At 38.8% G+C, this 20,743-nt stretch overlaps 1 protein-coding gene across 3 annotated transcripts in view; it reads left to right on the plus strand.

Annotated features, from left to right (window-relative positions):
* The window catches only part of ST6GALNAC5 (ST6 N-acetylgalactosaminide alpha-2,6-sialyltransferase 5), a 75,122-nt gene that overhangs the window by 22,597 nt on the left and 31,782 nt on the right, over positions 1-20,743 (plus strand). The window lies entirely within an intron of this gene.

Here is a 20,743-nt window from a genome sequence, read left to right on the forward strand (position 1 = left end):
GGCAGGACTGGAGCCCGCTGGCTGGGGCAATGCCTGAACTGCAGCCCGTGGGAAGGAGCGATGTTGAAGTTCGTGGAGGACTGTCTCCTGTGGGAGGGAACCCAGGCTGGGGCAGGGGCAGAGTGTGAGGAGCTTCCTGAGGAGGAAGGAGCGGCAGAGACAGTGATGAACTGACCGTGGCCCCCATTCCCGTCCCCCTGCGCCGCTGGCGAGGAGAAGGTAGAGAATGTGGAGTGAGGTTGAACCCAGGAAGAAGGGAGGGCTGATGGAAAGGTGTTTTAAGATTTAGTTTTATTTCTCATTGCCCTACTCTGATGTGATCGGTAATAAATTAAACTAATTTCCCCAAGTTGAGTCTGTTTTGCCAATGATGGTAATTAGTGAATGATCTCTCCCAATGAGCCTTTCATTATCTTTTCTCTCCCCTGTCCAGCTGAGGAGTGGAGTGATAGAGCAGCTTTGGTGGGCACCTGGCATCCAGCCAGGGTCAGCCCACCACAGATGTTTTCACTTTTGTGTTAAGCATTTGCCTTACAAAATTGGTAAGTCATTAGGTGCTGAGTGCAGGTGAAACATCCTCATCGTTGGAAAACTTTACAGAAAGCATCACAACCAAGTATGTGTTTTTTGTATGTGATTGTCATGTTCTTTTTTTGTGGAACAATTTGATGGTGTTAATTTTTTTTTCACCCTGTGTGGTATATCCAACTGCAAAAGTAGCAGGCATTCTTTTTCACCTTTGCCTTTTAATCCAGTGGTTTGTGTGCCTTCACTGGTTTTGAAGATATGGGGGAGGGTACACCAGATTCTGTATTTTCTCACTGATAAAGCTTTTGGAAAGGTGATTCCAGCTATTGAAATGGATCCATTGTGCCAGTTCAGATTTGCATTTCAGAATGTTTAATCTCACTTGCACTAGAAGTGAGGATATGGATGGAGTGTGTAGTGTTGGGATATGGGATATAATTCACCTGTAGCAAATTTGTGATACATGATGGATTTGGTTTAAAAAAAGAAAATGTTTGTGCTTTGAAGCCCAACGATGACAATATAAATTAGCTTTTAGCTATATCGTAGCTATCTGTACCTCAAATTATTTTGTGATGCCAGTGCTGAAGTGGAACATAGTGAAACATTTGTTCTCAAGTCAGAGAAGCAGCTCCTGGGTCTTCTTTCAGTAAAGGTTAAATTCTGTATTGGAAGAATCGTAGTCTCAAAAATGCCAGTTGTTCTTTATATATCTCATCTCAGTGTGACTCTTTTAAAATTTTTTTTCCTGGGTGTTAGTTCCTTATCTTGTTGCATCTCAGTGCAGTCTGCTGCTGTGTATTCAAATGAAATATACCATTAAGATACATAACACTGAAAGCCTCCGTTCTAAAGTCCAATGAGACACATTTTCTCTTTTACTAGTAGATAGCGATAATGTAAGTCTCTAATCTCATTAGTTCTAAAGAACCACCCCATAGCGCTTGGGTGCTTTAAAAAAGCAAGCAGTAGAAAAGAGATGATTAAGTTTGTAGAAATTGGAAAGAAAATGTTTCTTTTGAGGTAACAATACACTTACACTAGTTCAGTATTAATGTTCTGGAAGGCAATGGAAGAGTCTTTGATTCTGAAGTTAATTTGCCTGTGTCCTGCATAAGAAAAACTTAGTATTTTGCATTACTATGTTTGTGATACAACTAGAAAATAGCATGTTGATATTTTTTACTATTTGTAATTCTTCTTACTGTCTATTCTTTATGCTGTTTATCTTCCCACCCTCAATGAGAGGAGTTGGCAACTCCATTCTTGGTTTTAGCTGCAGTGTTTATGATTATTCTCAGGTGTGTGTTGCTACTCTTGGCAATTACAGAAGCTATCAGCTCTTCATAGACATGTTAGTAAGTAGCATTATTGTTTTACTCAAGCATTTCAATTTGACTGATGAGTACATCTATATGGCTTTTGCAAAAGTCTGTTAAATGCATTTATTTGATATTCTGATATAATTGCCTGTGTTTGTGTTAATGCTATTTTCCAGAAGATTAAGCATATGCTATAGAATCTAAATTCCAGGTTTTGAGAGAAAAGTGCTGATGATTTCAGTGTTTGATTTAGATAGAAAATTAAGCTTGATAAGGGACAGACAAGAAGCAAGTGGTAAGAAAATAAATGTCAAATCAGCTCTTCATGTATTTGTTATTCACCTGAGCGATTTTACTGTCTGGTTTGTAGGTCCTTCCTATGCTTCTGGATGTCACAAGTCTCTTGTTCCTTTGTGCTACTCTTAAATGTAAATGTCATCCTAAGTTTGTTTGTCGGCTTGTTTTGTTGAAAACATGGAAAAAGGCTAAAAGGTCAAACACATTTATCTTAATCCAGATTATTTTCAGTAATTGTATTTTTACTCCTCATTGATTCTAATGGGACTTAATGTAATACATGTGCCCTAAAATCAATGTGAAATACAAAGTACTATTTATAGAATTATGAGTTAAAAAAGAGAAATTCCCATTATTATTCATGTAATGCTGTATTTGTTTTATCAGCTGCGCAGTATAATTTATCAGATATGGTACATTGCATCCCATTGAAATCAGAGAGAAATGGATATGTGACTATTCAGCATGCTCATTTATTGTAATGTTTTGGTTATTTAGGGCTGCTAAGGGTTTATTATTAGCAAAAGTATATTTTTGTGTGTACTGCAGTTACCCTGAAAATTTACCAGGTAAATTACTGCTCAAAATGGAATAATTTGCTGTAGCAGCATTTCTGATAGATGTGTCATGTCTTGTCTTTCCTCTCCTTCCTGTTCCGCTTGTCCTGTCACATAAATATTTTTTTTATGCACACATATGCATTTAGAGAGTGGTGGTGATGATGAGGGGGTTACACCTGTATTAATGTAAGTCTGATTTGGAGCCTTGCTGCAGAGAACTCCTCGATTGTTCTGTAGGTAGTGAAGCAACCATCTTCAGAGTTTCATGGCAATCAGTGTGAAGACTTGCTATATATATGTCATCTAAGAGATTTATGGTAGAAGATGAGCCATATTAAGAAACAAGAGGAAGGACAATCAGTAATCCTAGGGTTATAGTACCATCACCTTGAATTTAAATAGTTATTGAGTGTACACTCCTCTCCAGAAAGACAGATGCTTATTTAACATGTCCATTGAGTTATAGAGAACTATATCATTTCTTAGAGAGTTACAATCTTAAACCTGCTTTTTCTCCTTGCCCTTTTCCAAAGCTTTATCTTGTCACTCTGAAAAATTGTTGGCCTGTAGGTACCTTAGTTAATAATCTCTTTTGATAGGAATGCATATGGAGCCATATTCTGGCCCCTTGCTCCACCTTCTGTGAGATAGTTGTCTGAAATTTAGTGCTTTTCCAAACTAGCTGCTCAAATGCATCCTTTGGTAGCATATCCTTCAGTAGCCATTGTGTCTTCTGGAATCTTAATGACTATTTCTTCTTTAGGATTATCTTGGCTTTCATCCTGAATGTAAGGTAGCCTGATTTGGTGAACTCTACATTAGGCATTCCAGGAATGTAGACAGCACTTTCATCTTGTACTTGGTCAGAATTTATTAAATGAAAATGTCTTGTGTTGGATTCTGATGTCCTGGAGTCAATACCAAATTCTTCAGTTACTTCTGTGGGGCATCTTAAGGGATAGTAATAAATACTGAAATATATTCTGTGATGGTTTTCTATTCTTTTGTTATTCATACACAGACACACTAATATTCTTTACTTTGGGACAAGCCATCTCTTGTCTCAAGGAAGCTAGGAGATACATTTCTTTTTGCTTCATTTTCCAAGAACTTCCAGTTAACATAGAATTAAAAGCCACAGTCCTGCCAGCATATATGCATAAGTTCAGATGTTGAGCTGTTCTGATAGTTGTATCAGTATTTTATTTAGTAATGTAGGTGACAGACACCAGAGCTTGTACTGCCGACCCTCAGTTTTACAACCAAAGGATGCTGTAATAGCTCTAGCTTGAGCTGTAACAGACTGCTATCTATGGTAGAATGTATTTTCACTGGAGAGCTATATGGGGATATACATGTTCTATGTGATCATGTAATACATAATAGTAATTTTCACACTGAAAACTGCTTTGGTTTCTGGAATAAGAGAAAACCTGAAATACAGAGGAACTTGTGTCATGAATCTTAATGCTGTAGTGTAGGGGTCCTTTGAATTAGAAACTTGACTTGTTCACATACCATACACTCACAGCATTTAAAGTGAATTGGTTAAATGCAAAATTCATTGCCGGTCTCCCACCCTATACAATCATTAGCATAACCTCTGTTTTTTTGAAACCAGAAAATCTTTGAGGTTTTGTGATTTTCTTCCTTTTGGAAGAAAACTCTACGATCCCTGCCCTCCAAGACTTCAGTTTAAGTTCTCAGCTGGTCTGAACACAGTCTAGTATCATCCAGTCTTTTAAACACTTCTACAACATTGGTCAAATGATTCCTATTGTCTGCCTGTGGCTGGAACTAACACAGTTCCCACTTATTTCTCCATAAGGTAGGTGTTTCACTTCAGGTGTAAGAAATGGCCTTTTCAATGTCCTTACGTATTTTCTGCAAGATTTCATTGTTGTTATGCAAGTGTGCCTCTGAAGAGGTGGCATGCCCTTGTGCTAACTTAGGTTTTGATATTTTAACTCACCACGCAGAAGTGTGATACAGGGTCTGTTTTTATGCACAGGTTTGAGGAATAGAACGTAATCCATGCACTTTTGAATCCACAATTGTAGTTTCATTACCTCTAATAGCTCATTTACCCACTGATGGGTTTGTGTTAGAGGAGATTGAGACTGAAATTTTCCTCCCTATAGCTATAGGTTGAAAGTCAGTGCAGCAGGTCATCCCATTAAGAAGACCCCTGTGCTTGTCATAACACCAGGGACTGTCGTGCTTGCAGTTCACCATGGAGCTGTCCTGTGTGGGGTGTGACCCAGCCCCGCTCTCCCAGGTGCTTTCTCTCCTAAGAGCCCCTCACTCATGGCTGGCTGGTAGGTGGGGTGTGCTTTTGACCATCTTCCTTTCTTAACCAGGTTTTGACGTCAGGAAGAAAGTTGATGAGTGTTAATTTTTCTGATCCTCTCTGAATACCAGTTAGAATTGTGAGATGTGTTTGAAGGGCGATGAGTTGTATTACCACTTCCTGAAGAAATTTGCTTTAGTAATTGTCCCATGTCATTATCCATTATATTTTCTAGTAATTTCTTTGAGACTTTGGACTTTTGCCTGCTTCATAAGCGTAGTTTTCTTCTTTCATATTACAATGTAATGCCTGTTATGAAATGTCACATTTTCTTGCCTTTAGCCACACCTTTAGCTTCTTTGCTTTCTACTTGATGCTTCCTGCTTGCCTAGTTAATCCCACTTCATGTTTTGTTTTACTTCTGCCTTTCAGTTTTCCCAGACTTCAGTGTATCCTTGTGCTAAGTACATCTTTGAGGCTTATGGTACTCATCAGGGCTTACTGTGGTTGTTCTGCCTAATACATATAATAAGGATCGATACCTCAGTTTGTTTCCACCTCAGACTTCCATGTCTTTAAGCAGGAATTAGGTTTGAGCACCCCATAACTCCAGCTAATACTAGACATTATGTCCACAGTCAAACCACTGCAGACAGCTTACCTGTTCAGAAACCAGTGGGGATTTGGAGAGCTGTAGGTCCTCTGCGACCACTCTCAAATTTCCTGATACTCAGAGTTCATAAAAAAGTCGTGCCTCTCTGGAGTAAATCCAGACAGGCATCCAGCCTGAAGCTCTGCAGATTTTCTCAGTCATACTTAATTACACAGGTCTGTCTTTAAATTGTGTTTCTGCAGGCGCATTTCTTTTGTCATAGAAAGCCTTAATCGTAAAAAAAAGGTGGTTTAAATTTAAGCATTGAACAAATTTATGGTTAATCACCTCCCCAAACTACACTGTATTAAAAGTGAAGTTAAATTTGATGCTAGGCACCCAGATTTTTATATTAGTTACTAAATAAAAGCTATCCTTGAAAGCCAGTTATTTGCAGCTGTAAATATTGTTTGTTATTATGTATCAGGTGTTTTTATTGATAGCTTATTTGTTTGAATACAGTTGTAGATATGTTCTGATAGCTGTGAACACTCATTTTTCCCTATGTAGGTGACTGCATGGAGAACAAAACTTGCCTTCTAAAAACCTAATGATATTGGGTGTCAGGAATATTGTAGGATATAACGAATGTTATTTTAGCTATTTATTGGATAAATTAATAGCCTGCACCTTTGCATTTTTAAATGGGTATTCATAAATAACCTGTGGGGGAGAGGTAATCCTTCTGAGCGTTGCTGTATGCCATCCTAAGATGAGGTTGTGGTTTGGTGACTCTGGTTTGTGGAGGAATTAATGATATTGACTATAAAAAAATACTTTAATATGCAGTATATCTCCCTGTAAACCTAATACTGAGGGAAGAATGCTTTTCAGAAAGCTTAGGTGTTTGGGTTTTTTTTGAAAAAAAATTAAAAATTTTGAAACCAGAAGTGTTCTGAAAGGTTTTCTGTGAAGACAATCTGTGTTCAAATTGTGAGCATCAGAAGTATTTTGCTTTTCTTCTAAAGGAATCAGTTAGTAATGGTTATAATGGCATATTAGTTTGAGGGGTAAAGATAAGCCGTTGAGAACTTGTATTTTTACTGCCGAATCATTCATTGGCTTTCACAATGCTGTTATAAGGTTGTAAGTTTGACCATTAAATATATAATTGAAATATTTACCTATGTCTGTAAATTTTTCAGGCCAGGTCCTGGTCTGAAACCTGGACTGGACCTCATCTAGGTCCCTCTAAGCAATTCTCCTTCTCTTTCAGTTAGTGTCTTCGCTGTACAACTTCAGATTCTTAGAAGAAAACAAATGCCCAAAACCCCAAGACTTCCTTTTTAGTCTGTAACATTCTGTTACAAACAAACATTGAATGCAGTAATTCAGGTCTGAAGTTCCAACATTGGTGCAGTCTATTACAGCATGTCAGGGTTTCAGTGAATAATCAGGGCAAGTGGCGTTTCTCTGTAACAAATTTGGGATTTTCAACTGTACTGTACTTTTCAAACTTTATAAATGTTTAATGATGGCAGCATTTAATTATGTGTTCAAATTCTGAAGATCGTGTTTATCATTAATTATTTACTAGGATGAAGATTTTATTCAATTTTTTTGGTTCATTATAGAAGATTTTAGGAAAGGGGACTTCAGAATCTGATTTAATGCCTAACTCACTTTGGCTTTCTGTTGCTTCACAGGCCCCTTGGGGAGGCATAATGTTTAGTCAAATAATGTATGCTACTGTATTTTAGAAGCATCACTGCATTGGCTACCTGAATACTTACGGATCTCTCATGTACGGGTTAGAGCAGCATGTGAGCACTAACTCAGATGATGCTGACAAACTATTAAATGACTTTGCTATTGAGAACCCCTCCTCTCAGCCCCTGTTCTAAGTCTTACTCCAGAAATGTCAACACACTTTGCAGAATCTTTATTTAGTAAGACAGAAAGATACTGGCAGGAAGCGTAGACCATAGTTACAGCTTTATTTCGGTGAGGTACTTAAGCATGTGAGTTTGTCTGTTACTTGAGTGAGAATAATTAAACATTTAAGCACATGCTTAACTGTAGCGCTGGTGAAGGCTCTGGTAATCAGTGCTGGAGACATGCTTATCCTAGTCTGATTCCAAAATGGCATTGGCTTCCTCATGTGCATGTAAATGTTGTCCATGGGTTCAGGAAGTGATGACGGCCTCTCATGAAGTGATCTGGTATCTTTAGGAATAGGTAGCTACTCAAATCTGCATGTGGGTAGCTTTTATTAGTTACTATCAACATCATGTAATCCATAAAAGTGGCATTGGTGCTTTTGTATCCAGAACTGATGCCTTTGGGGAGAAGGATCCCTTTTTATGCCCACTTTCAGTTTAATGTTTTACCGTTAACGATACGAAAATGCATTATTTTTGTGCATTTATGGTCAGAGTCTCTTTGAAAAATTTCAGAATAAAGGACAACATCTGTTGGCTCTACCAGAGAGATCAATTGTTACTTTGTATAAATCGGCACACATTCCATGACATTTTTTTTTAAGGATTGTTAAATTCCACTTAGCACATTTGGCTGTATGCGTCAAGCTGGGCTGAACTGCCCTTCAGATTCAGTAGTTGGCTGTGAGCGGAACGTACAAATTTGCATTGGTTTGGCCAGAGAACTAGAAAGAAATGAGGACTGAGGTGTTGTTGGCAAGTAGTGTCCCTAGGGAATTGCAGTAGAGAACCTTTTCTTCTACTGTGTATTTTAAGGCACAGGCAGGGAACCAAGCCTAAATGTGCCAGCAACTCTACAAGTGTGTAATAAATAGATCAGTTCCCAGACTTAAAGAATTTGAGGACTGAATACCATGAAGGACAGTAGGTAAGGCAAGAAGTTGCAAGGTAAAGCATAAAGTAACAATCAGGTGACTGTTACAGTACACTTGCATCTGAACTATGATAAGTTTTTGTATGTGCTAGTAGTGTTACAGATACTGTTTATGTCATATTGGTACAGTTATATAGTAGTTTAAATAAATAATATAACTGTATCAAACACCAGAAAAAAAAATCAAGAAAGTAGAAGCATCACAGGATAAAATAAGTAGAGGAATTACCTACAAATATCTGTGCTTCTTGCAAGTGCCACTGCAGTGGAAGATTCCTACAGTACTGCAAAATGGTTTGAAGGCTCTAAACCCCTGCGATCCGAAGTGATCTGTTAGTAGAAATGAGGTTCTCGGTACAAGTGTGAGGATATATACCTGTGTGTGTCACTTCTGATTAGGCAGAATGTGTATGGTAGATCAGACAGAACAAAATGTTTTAGAGTATTTAAAAATATACTAGATGAGATTAAGATTATTAACTACTTACTAGGCTGCAGAGGAAGGTTGAAATATTTCTTTAAAGCATTGGTATATTCAAGCAACATACCTGATGCATGTGAAACATCCACTGTGGGGATTACCTCATACATCAGCGAAGTTGTTCAATTAATGTCTGTGTGCCTGTTGCTTTCTCAGATCACCCGTCCTGTGTCCTTGTATTGGTTCTGATCCATTAAGAATACAAAAGGCCACATTTTTCATACTACTCCAACGTGTGTAGAAGCATTACTGCAGACACACAGTGGAAGCTGGATATATGGGAGTATGCAGTTAAGTAGTGGCGTCTTAATATTAAAGATTTTTGGCATGATACGGTTAATTTTTGAAGGATATTCTGAAGGATAAGGCTTACTATTTGGTAGAATATATTTTGAAAGAAAGATTCTGCCTCATTTCGGTTTGCTGTTGTGACACTGCTCATCAGCTGTATAACACTAAGGTACTTCAGCATCTGTCAGACTTGTAATCTGATGAGCTATACTTGGAATAAACCTGAGTTGATGAAACAATCAGTGAGCCTTTGGCACTCTCAGAACTGATTAGTGAAAATCTAGCTGGTCTTTGCTCATGTGACACATAACACTGTGCTGTATATACTAAGGCTGAATCACCGAGATTTTCCATCGTGACTGATCACTATTTAATGCTAATAGCTGCTAAGGGCACAATCGCCTCATTTAGAGAGACTGTATATCCTTTCAAACATGGTAGAATTGTGATTAGGCTGATACTTCAGTATTTGTTGGCAGGTAATCACCTGTTGTGGGGTTTCTTATTGATATTCCAGACAGCTCTGGTCATTTTTCCATAGATACCAGTAGTGCAGTGACTGCTAAATGCACAGGAATGATTGATTCAAATTTATGCATGTTAATTTTCAGACTTTCTGTCTAGACTCCGTGAAATTAACCAGTCATCCATTGAGATATAACTGAATTTCAAGGTATTGCTTGACAAACTTTATTGACAGCTCATGTGACACACCTCCACAAAAAGCAGTGACTACTTGCTACATAGCTGATGTATGACATGTACGATACACTATTCGGAATATAATATTCCATGCATTACACCTGTAATAAATGCACTTAACATGGTTCAGGGAAACAAGTATGCACTTTTCTATTTGAGAAGGATTTATACAAACCAATTGATGTGATTACTCACATGTATCAGATTATGGGATTGGTCCTGAAGTCTGTGGATTTACTTGAAAGTACTGACAAGGTTTGTGACTATTTGCAAGCAAGCAAGAATACTATAAAATAAACTGACATACATAGCTGTGCAGTGTTAGAGTGATTTGAATCAAAATCTGCCTAGTAATAATTTAGTGAAATTCAGGAATGTCTTTGGTACTCTACATTAGTATCTAGTAATTATCTCCAGCTAAGATAAAATGAGGGTCAAGGCTGATTCTGGCTATTAGAGCTGGAGTATTGCTTGCTTTATTGAATGTGTTAATTTAAAGCTGCATTAGGAAAAGATGAAAAAAAAATATTCTCCAAAGTGAATTTCATAGTGAGTTTTTTGAAAGACTGGTCACAAGTTGTCTTTAGAAGTTAAAGGAGGGCTGTTTGCAATTAACTGTATGTTGGTTGGATGGACGCAAGCTGCCCTAAATTGATACTGGTTGACTGCCTCTGGTGTTGAAGTTGCTATCTTACATTTAGGGCTCTTAAATGTAAAGATCTTGTGTCTTATTATGAAATAATGACACCAGGTTTATAATACGGCATTTTTTAAAACTCTTCAGAATGATAACATATGGGACAAAGATCATAGCCTAGTGTCTTACCTTGACGTGCCTTAGACTGGTAAAATTGTAAATGATGTCTTGGTTAGTGTGGCTTGGTCTAGCTGTGCTGTCATGGAGTCATTGGGATGGGCAATGCGGTCTAAATGTTTTGCCTGGTTCACATAAATATTATAAATACTATATATACTGTTTGAGCTATCTGTCCTTTCTCTGATGACTAATTTCAGGTCATTAGATCTGAAACTGATGTTGCTGTGGACTGGATTCTGCAGCACAAATGAATGGTGGGACCTTCCTGCCCAACCTTTTCTTCACATCAGGCTCCTTTTGCTGCACAGCCATTTTCCTCATCTGTGTTCTCAAAATCTATACTTTTGGCATGCGTTGCACAGCTGCTCTGTGTTTGCTTTGGAGAAGGATGTGAACAGCTCTACCCACCACTCCTCTGGGCCCAGGAGCTCCATTTCAGCCCAGCCTGAGGCCATCAGTCCCTGTCCCAGCAACAGCGACACCAGCACAGCAGGAATACCAGCCTCCAGCTCTGCTCCAGCGCAGCCCTGCCAAGCCAGGCCCAACCTGTGGGCTGACATCCTGGCTTGGCCTCGGCACATCCCCATCCCCATGGAGGTGCTTGATGCCCAGGGCTGGGGCTGCCCCCGAGCTATCCTGCTCCCAGGCAGGAATGGTGAGGCTCTGCCCTGCTGGCTCCCTGGGGAGCTCCCACTGCTCCTGCAACCCAGGGAGCTACTGGACCTCACTGGCACACAGATACTACGATAGCATGGTAGGATCAGCACCTAGTAGTCTTAGAGTAATTCAGTACTTTGTGAATTTATAACCCTGATTTTACAGCAATATCAGCATATTAGCCATTGCGGTAGGAAGAGATCAGGCTGCACAGAACAATATTAGTGTTTGAAACAGTTTGAAAATGTTCAAAATTTTAATATGAGATTATTTTCTCCAGTGAGGAGGGTGCTGCAAACCTTAGCTGATGGATTGTGTGACTAAGCCAATTTCTTTCCTGTGTGAATACATTAACTGTGATGATAATACCCTGAGAAATCCAAAGGGCCAGCTGTTGAAAAGTAGTTTGCTGAAAATTCTCATTCATTTCAACCAGCTTTACCTGTCTATGTGTTTTAAAGATCTAGGCCAAAGTATTCTTAAATCCACAACGTTAAATAGGAATAATGGAAATTAACATCTTTTGACTGTGACTCAGTCTTAGGTGAGTGTATTGGTTAGCTGCTCATCACTATTGTGGTTCTCACCTAACTCTTTAAATTAGTATTTGTTTGGAGGTTTGTTACAGTTAATCAGTTTTCTGTAACAACCCCTGTAAATCCAAATATAAAAATACATTCTCAGTTGTTTATATTCCTTTCTTCTAGCGCAAGAGGAATGCTTTAGAGTATGAATTTGCATCAGAATAATTCATAAAGCAGAGTTTGTTTCAGGGCTATTTATTTCCTCCCAAGCCCTCTCAGAAAGTAGCCATAGTAGAATTATGGGTATTGTGATATTTTTTTTTATGAATTACTTGTACAGTTGCCCCAGGAGGGCAACTTGATACTGGACACTGATTTAATAGACTGTGGGTGCAAGTTAGGATTGCAGGAGGCATTGCCTAAGAATGCAGCTGGAGATGACAGTGCTCAGTGCTAGGGACAACACAAAGGTTAACATAAGTTTCCATGCTCTCTGGAGTTGTTGAAGAAATCCAAGCAGGGTAGGACAGTATGCGTGTTCGTCCTAGCACATCACAGATTGTTCGGACGCATACTGTTTCAGCTAAGAGGAAAAAAGCTACGTGTATATTGGTGTCACAGCAAAATGTTTCAAGTGTGTTGGTGTCCAGAATATATCTGGCTGCAGTAAAGGAAGATGTAGTATTTTGACAAAAAATAGTTTTGGTTTTACTCCTAAGTTACTTTGGTATTTGAGAGGAATGTTTCTGGATAACAGAATGGTTCTGTCAGCGTGAGACATTTCAGATTTACTAGTAGATATTTCTCTCTGAGCACCTGTCCTGCAGAGGTGTCTTGCTTTGCTTCTCAGACAGTTTTACATTGTAAACATTTTGGCTCTTATCAGCCCTGTCAGGAAGCAGACAGTCTGCTGCTCTGTCTATACATTAAATTGTATTCTGAAAATGGAAATATTTGGAACACAAACACTCTGAATAAAGATTCCAAGCAACACAGTGATACAAAGCAGCAAAAATAATAAATGTGCTGGGCTTAGACTTTTAAAGTGATAACTACATTGAAAGCATCTCATAACTATGGGTCTATTTCCATTTTGTATAATTACACAATGCAGAGTACTACTAACAGGAAGTCTGTGTGTGCAAACCCGGAGGAGGGCATCAATGAGAAGCAAAGTTTTCTTTGTGTTGATAGTGGTATGCCTTTGATGTACAAACAAAAGATAACTGCTTTTTTATGCTTTTTTATAATCAAGAACCCTGTTTTCCCCATTTCAGTTAAAATGTTCCCTCTTTTGTTGGGACTTGTCTATGTGCATTTTTTATCCTATTATGTTCACATCCCTAATGGAAATAGTTGTTCTCTGGCATGAGCATAGACATATAGTGTCAAGATGCCTTATCCCAGAAATGCCTTTTATTCTTGTTTTCCAAGAACAGCTTATCATGGAACAAACACTTTTATACCTCTAAGTCTGCATCCGCATTAAGACATTGCTCTGCTTTAATTATACTTTTGTAATTAAAATGATACGACTTCTGCATGTGCACTATATTTCAGTGAACACATTGCTTTTGAAATATTTTTAAGATATCCATCATATACCTAGCATGCATGTGTATAATCCTACCTCTCACTACCAGTAGTCTATTACGTGTACCTAAGTCCCTGTTGGTGCATTGTATCCTCAAGTCATTTAGCCCTTTCTCTGTTCATAATGATACCACTGACCCCTCTGAGGCAGTTCCCTGAAAGGAGATAACAGTTTTTCCCCTGACCTTGACCAGCAGGCTGACTGTTGTGTTCAGCTCTCCTGAGGACACTGTCTGTTTCCCTCAGGAATGCGAAAAAGTAATTTCCCCAGATAACAGCCAAAAACCCAATTAAGCTTAGATTAAAGAAAAGGAGGATTTATTGGCATTTTATGGAATAGAGAGAAAAGGAAAATAAAGGAGATATTAAACTGCCTGAAGTGGGGAGACAGACTGTCCAGTTGCTAGCATTACTTTTGCGTTTACAGAATAATTGGTGGATTTTTAGCTGGTGTTAACCATGTAACAGTAAAACATTGGCTCTCCCACAGCCCAAAGCCACGTCTGTCTTTTTCTGTCAGAGCTGGAAAGACTGTGACGTGCTGTCTTTGAATTACTGTGTGCAGCTGGAAAACCCTCTCAGTGACTTGGTCGCTGAATTTGATGTGAAGGTGTTCAGCAGTTATAAAGCATGTTTATTTTCCCAGTGGGATGCTAAAAAACATGCAAATTGGGCCAAGTGTACAAGAGTTTAATTTCCGTTTTCCTAATACACTGTATCTTAGCACATGATTTTTTAACACGTTTCGTACAACATATTTCATATCTCATTGTGATCTTCCAGAGAATCTATTGTCTTCTCATCACCTATTTAAATGAGACACTAGGTATTTTCTAGCTTAAAACACAGGAAAAACTATCTGCCTATCTCTAATGAACCCTCTCTTTGTGTAGATTGAGATTTCCTTTAGTAACTGTCAGGTTTCTTGGCCAGTTGAGTGAACGGCTTCTTGCATGCGTTTCAATTATTGCCGTTTTGAATTACTAATGAGACTAAGCAACAGTTTCTTGGAGGCAGTCTTAATTTAGTGATTTCATTCACATTTTTATACAAGTACAGTGTTCCAGCTATGTAATTAATGGTGCCATCTCAGCTTCAGAGGTGGATAGAGAATTAAAAATAATGACAAACACATCTGGTATAATTCAAATTGTGAAGCCATGTTATAACTTATCTTAAATTATTTTCATACCACAGAGTCCTGAACTGCTTTATGGAGTGTATGCAGAATATACATACTACAGACCGTTCTGTCCTCAGAAGGCAGCAGCCAAGTGGACAGTATCTGACTTGGGAAGGTTTAGTCATGGCCAGAACATGACTTTTGTAAGACATGCCATCTTCATTACTGGGAGTAGGCAGGACTTGGGCTTTCATGGCCTCATTAGGAGGGTTTCCTTGTGGTGAACTGGGTGAGCCTTGCAAGGGGAAGAGTTCAGCTCACCAGTCTTATTTAATATAGCCAAATTCCTACCAAAACCACTGTTTACATGTACACTTGCATATTTTGAAGTTTCAGCAGCATTCAGAATGCTCTACAGGCAAAACTGCACTCTGACAGACAGCTGCAAAAGCAGTGGGATAAACTGCAGTAGGATGATTTGTAAATGAGCCTTAGGTCTTTTGTAGTTAGGTGGAGGAAACTTGATTAGAAATAATTCTCACTATACTATTAAAACTAGCGTTCAGCTTTTTGGCAGAATTACTTCAAAGAGGATTCTGGAGCTATTGCACCAGGAAAGCAACCAGAGGTATTCCAGGGTCAAATGGTAAAACAGTATCAGGGAAGGTTAGAGGGATGTATTTGCAAGTCAAGAAGACATTGAAGGGGATCTAATTATAGGCTTAATTGCTGTAGGTAATGACAATTCAAGCTACTATATTTAACACAGCCTGGATAGTACAACTGAGGTCATCCAACAATGATGAATCAACAAATCCAAAGCAGATTTTCAAGAAACGTTTAGAAAGGAATGCAAAGCCTTAGATTTGCTGAAGCCAAGAGGACTTTTATAGTGAGTCAGGTTTTCCAGCAGAGCCCAGATTTCACCCTATGCATAGAAGGACTGTGGCTTTGTTTTGGAAAACATCTTCAGTGTGATTATTCATAGATTTCTGGTAATGTGTATGCTTATTATTTTTCTGGAGCAGTGCCCATGGTACGCTGTGGGTTTTAGAGCTGGAAGTTGATCCAGGATACTATGGTCCTATTACCAAATCCATCACTGGCTTGCATGGTGCCTTTGGCTGAGGCACATGTGAATGTTCATGGTTATTACCTCCTGACTGTCCCCACATCTAAACTAGCTATCTGTCTTCATAAAAAACTTAAATATCTATGATGAATAGTGCTATATAAGTGCAATAACTTGATGTTTTCAAGGAGACAAACAGGGGCCAGTGAAAGAGTTGACTTAGGTGTATGAAGGTGGCTGTATTCTCTGCATTCCTACTTATCATATTTGTAGTTCACAAAAGCGGAAACAATGTGGTATTAATTCATGGTCTATAAAACAAAATCACATTTTTAGTCTTGCATTTCAATCGGTCTCATTTTTATGAACTTTGCAGTTGTGTTTCACTTGGGATGTATTTGGCTGCTTGACAAAGTGACTGGAGATTTATAATTCCTTATTAGTAACTCAGGGCTCTAAAGGGAATAACAGAGTACTTATTTACTTTTCTAGGTCAGACGCATGATGTAGGAGTTTAATGAACTTCTGCTAAACAGGAATTGAAGCAGAATTAAAATCTCAGAGTGCATGTGTCCAGTAAGGTTATTCATCTTATTTTCTAAGGTTAGATATTTTTCCCTTGTGCAGGGCTGTTTAGGCTGCACTTTCTAAGTAATCAGCCAAGAATATGCGACTCCTATATAGAACCTGGTATTAGTCAATGCACTGATGTGATTTTGCTCTGAAATTACATTGTGTCACATAACTGTATTTATGTATCAGTCAGGGCAATAAGATCCCAGTTCAAATGTGCTGAAAAAGAGTTTGTGATTCATGTTAGCAGCAATACTACTACTGCTGCAGTTTTGATGTCTCTCAGATATTGTTTGGTTCAGTAAGGTGGGCACTTCTGTGAAGAACACATTCAAATCTGTGTTCAAGAAAAACAGTGTGGTATCTATGCTTCCCTGTAAATGTGAAGGGAATGCAATGTTTTGTATTCTCAAAGGAGATATATATTGGGATTTACTTGAAATTGCAAAATTAGTGATGGAGATAAAGATGCATTGAAGAAACAAAAACATGTTACATAACCACAGCCTTGCTTTGCACTGGACTTGCATTTCAGGAAATAACATCTCCTCTCCATTGAAAAGAAGAGTTTGTATTATGTTTAGAAAAGTCTGTGAATCAAATGTATAAAACACAGTAATATATTTGAAGATCCAAAGTATTCCTGCAGATGCTGTTTTAGCCTTGTAGGTATAAGTGTGTACGCACATAAAATGTTAAATCTCCTTGGTTTATGCAGTATTTAGTCCATTAACATATGTTTAAGACCATATACAATTATCTGGTGGAAAAGAATATACAAACCAAGAGATAACAGGAAACAACGAGTGAGGATTATATCTTAAATATCCTATCTTCATGCTTATTCGTGGCTCTGAAGACACACTTCCCTTCACGCTGTCCTAAACTTCTGGTCCTGAAATATCAGAAATCAAGGTCACCTTTGCAAGAAACCATCTAATCCGCAATTAAACAAGAATGTCCTCTGCTTTGCCCTGAAGAGTAGCCTGGTGGTTGGAATGCTTATCTAGAATGCAGAAGGCAAAACCTTCATGCCTCCCTTGGTCAGAGGTGATTTACAATTCCTTCTCTAAGGATCCAACCCTAATCTCCAAATGACAAACTAATGTGGGGTTTGGAGTACTTTGTACTTCTTGTTGGACCTGTGCCTCTAGGCACAAGGAACTGAGCAAGTAGGAGCCAAATGCTGGGAAGAGCTTGGTTCAACCCCTGTTCCTTTTTCTGCATATTATCCAGTGACCATTTTACACAGAACTCGTGGAAGTCCTCCAAACATCGACTAGCTTCTTTAGCCTTCAGGCAAGCATGTTGTACAGTCTCTGTTTGCTGTTTCTTCTCGTTATTCACATTAGATTTTCTTTTTCTTTGGCTGATTTCTGCATTAAGTGATGGAAAGGAGTATGGAACTTTGAATTCTTTTTCTGCTTTATTACTCATCAACCAAGTTGCCAACTGGCAGAGACTGCAGAATCCTAATTACTCTCTGATATAAGAAAGAGAAAGAACCTAGCTTGACATTTGGATCCCAGGTGCTAAGAGATATATGGGAGAAAAACAAAACAGCCTTTTTATTAAACAAGTCTGATGTGGAAGAGAGGGAGGAGGAATTTTATATTTGCTTTTTTGGTTTTGACCAGAGAATACTTGGCTCAAGAGCAATAAACTACCATTATTCTTGCTTGCAAAAAGCACTTAAGAAGTAGGACTGCAAATAGTAAGAAAAAATTCCTATTTAATAATAAGCAAGCAAGGCTGTGCGCATGTGACAACTAAGCAGAGAAGTGAACAAAGGAAGCTTTCAAAGCACTACTGATCAGTCTGATTTTGTAGTTGGTTAATGGGAGGACCAGGTGTAGTTGTTTGTTATCACAAAAGAATTCAAAAAGAAAAGCTAAAGAAAAAGGAATTTCTAGAGCTTCTGAGGGGAATGCATTATTGAAGTGGCAGTGGAGGTTGTTGTCTTCTTGAATATGTAGATAATGGGAATAACTTTGTGCTACTGATGATGGAGAAGGGAGAAAATCAAACACCAGACCTATGCTAAGGAGCCCTGTAGGTGTTGAGAGAGGAGAAAAGGTGTGATCACAGACTGGCACAGTTGTTTTGGAGGAGACAGTAATGTAAGAGCATTTGTACCCATAAATCTGGCAGAATTTGGCTTGATTGTGAGAGGGTGATGCAACTTGCCTAGAACAAAGTACTTCTTTACCATATAGCTGTATCTCTGCTAGGACTGATTTTTCAGCGTAATATACTTGTTTTGCTATAACAATAATGTTCCTCTAGAATAAAAATGACCTAAGAATGGGAAAAGCTGAATACAGAGTGTCTCCTTCTCTTTGGGAGGTGTCAGTAGAGACAATAATGTAGTAATATCATTCCTATTTATTCATTGATATGGATTGTTTTTTTCACTAAGATGTATGAACCACCTTGGAAACTGGGTCAACTTAAATGCTGTCACAAATGCTCATCACCAAGCGTATATTGCTGCATACCTGTCACACGTGGCAGCTGGAACGAATTTCATGAAGAGACTGGGGTAAAAGGTGAAGCTCAGCAGGATTATTGGCTGTGAAGGAATCACACTTCTGCAGTTTGTCTGGTACAAAACAAAGGAAATGGGGCAAAATTGTGCTTAATACAGATAAATACAAATAGTATTTGTCTCTTTTTTTTTTTTTTTTTTTTTAAACTGGTATTTTTTGTTAGTCAAATTTAGTCGCATGCATTTGGTAAATGCAGTATTATTCCCATGGTGGATTATTCTTGCTGCTTAAGAGACTGAATTTATTGACATATCTAGACATGGAAATTTACTGGGAATTGCTTGAAACTCCTTAGGGGCTGAAAGTTCTTTAAATGGAGTTAGTTTCAGTGTAGTAATGGCATTCTTGGTGATAAATTACAATATTACATATTTACTGCTAACCAAGGAACAGCTTTTTAGACTATGCTCGTTCTTTTATGCCAAAATGAAGTTACATGGATGAAAGCCATGGTGTCCTCTCATGGCATATGTTTGCTTCAGCCACTCTTGATGATCATACTTCACTGCAGAAGATTTGGGATTTGTGCTGAACAACATCCTGGTTGAACTGTCCACTAACGTTTGGGAAATAATAACACGCGTGATTGATGTGCCCCTGTGTGGCATGTAAGTAGGTAGCTTGCCAGCCTGGAGAGAGCCAGCGTCAGGGCTCAAGCCTGTGCTTTCCTCACTGTGGTAACACAAGCTGAGACAGATCGTAAGCTTTCCTCTGTGGGTAGGAAAGTGGTAGGGAGCAGTAGTTAAAAGTTCAGCCTAGCTCTGTAGCTAAAGCCTGCACTAGGAGTAAGTCATTCTCATCTGCATCTATATCCACTCAGTCTTTGGCTTTTTTTACTGACAATGCCTTCAAGATGCCAGAAGGCAGTGGTGGCTTTGTGATGCAAATGAATCCTGCCAAGTCTTACTTACTAAGAAGGTGACTCATTCATTCGGGAAAAATTTTTAAGGCAGCTTGTAACATCTCTCTCACCTGGCATGAAGGATTTTGCCAAGTGTTTCAAAGAGACAGTTACAATCTCCCTAAAAATATTTTTTTTAAAATTTGCTTTCTTTCACATTGTTGCTCAGTGTTCTATGTGAGTGCCAAGAACTGGACAGAGACTGAGATGCAATTAATTAGCTCTCCCAGAGTGAGCAGAACTTTTGCCTGCAAGAATGAGTTGAAGAGTCATTGGGTTTTCCTTGGGTGGAAGGAAGGAGTAGAGAGGACAAAAGTGGTCCAAATGACCTTACTGTTTTCAGCAGGACGTGCTCTTCAGAAGGGGAAGCAGAGGGGAAGCAGCACAATTAAGTCTTTTGATGAAGTGGGAAGAGTAAAGTAAATAGAGGTTCCAGTGCACCTGTTTGAGAGGGAGGGAGGAGGAATAGACTCAGTGAAACACGTGGCATGTCCTGCAGTACAGGGATGGAGCCAGCAGCGGGGTGGCCATGCGGAGAGGAATTGCTGTGATGATGAAGGCATGTTACCCTGCAGAAGCTTTGTGTATACAGGAACTTCTCAGGTTTTGCTGCAGAATTGATTTTGGGGAGGATGTATTAAACTGAGGCAGAGGAAATGTTGTGCTTCGTTAGCTGGAGGCAGAGCACCTGAAGCGCTGTTCTTCAAACCCCTGGTGGGAATCCTGACGCTAACAGGATTATAGAGGAGAATATGATACTACACATCCCAGTTAGGACTACTCAGAACTTCTTGGTAGGGAGTAGATACAGATTAAGCAGCAGTATCTCAACTGTGATAACTACAGAAGTCTGAAGTGAGCATGTGTGACCATTCCTCACGCATTCCCTAGATATCATAGCTGTGGACAATCAGTCAAACAATCAGAAAGTGTGTCCAATTAATGTATTGGTTTAAAAAATGTATGCTATAAATACTGATATTATATTTGTAGTTTA

The sequence above is a fragment of the Falco punctatus genome, assembly GCF_963210335.1.
Source record: "Falco punctatus genome assembly, chromosome: 11".
In the NCBI taxonomy this organism is placed as follows: domain Eukaryota; kingdom Metazoa; phylum Chordata; class Aves; order Falconiformes; family Falconidae; genus Falco; species Falco punctatus.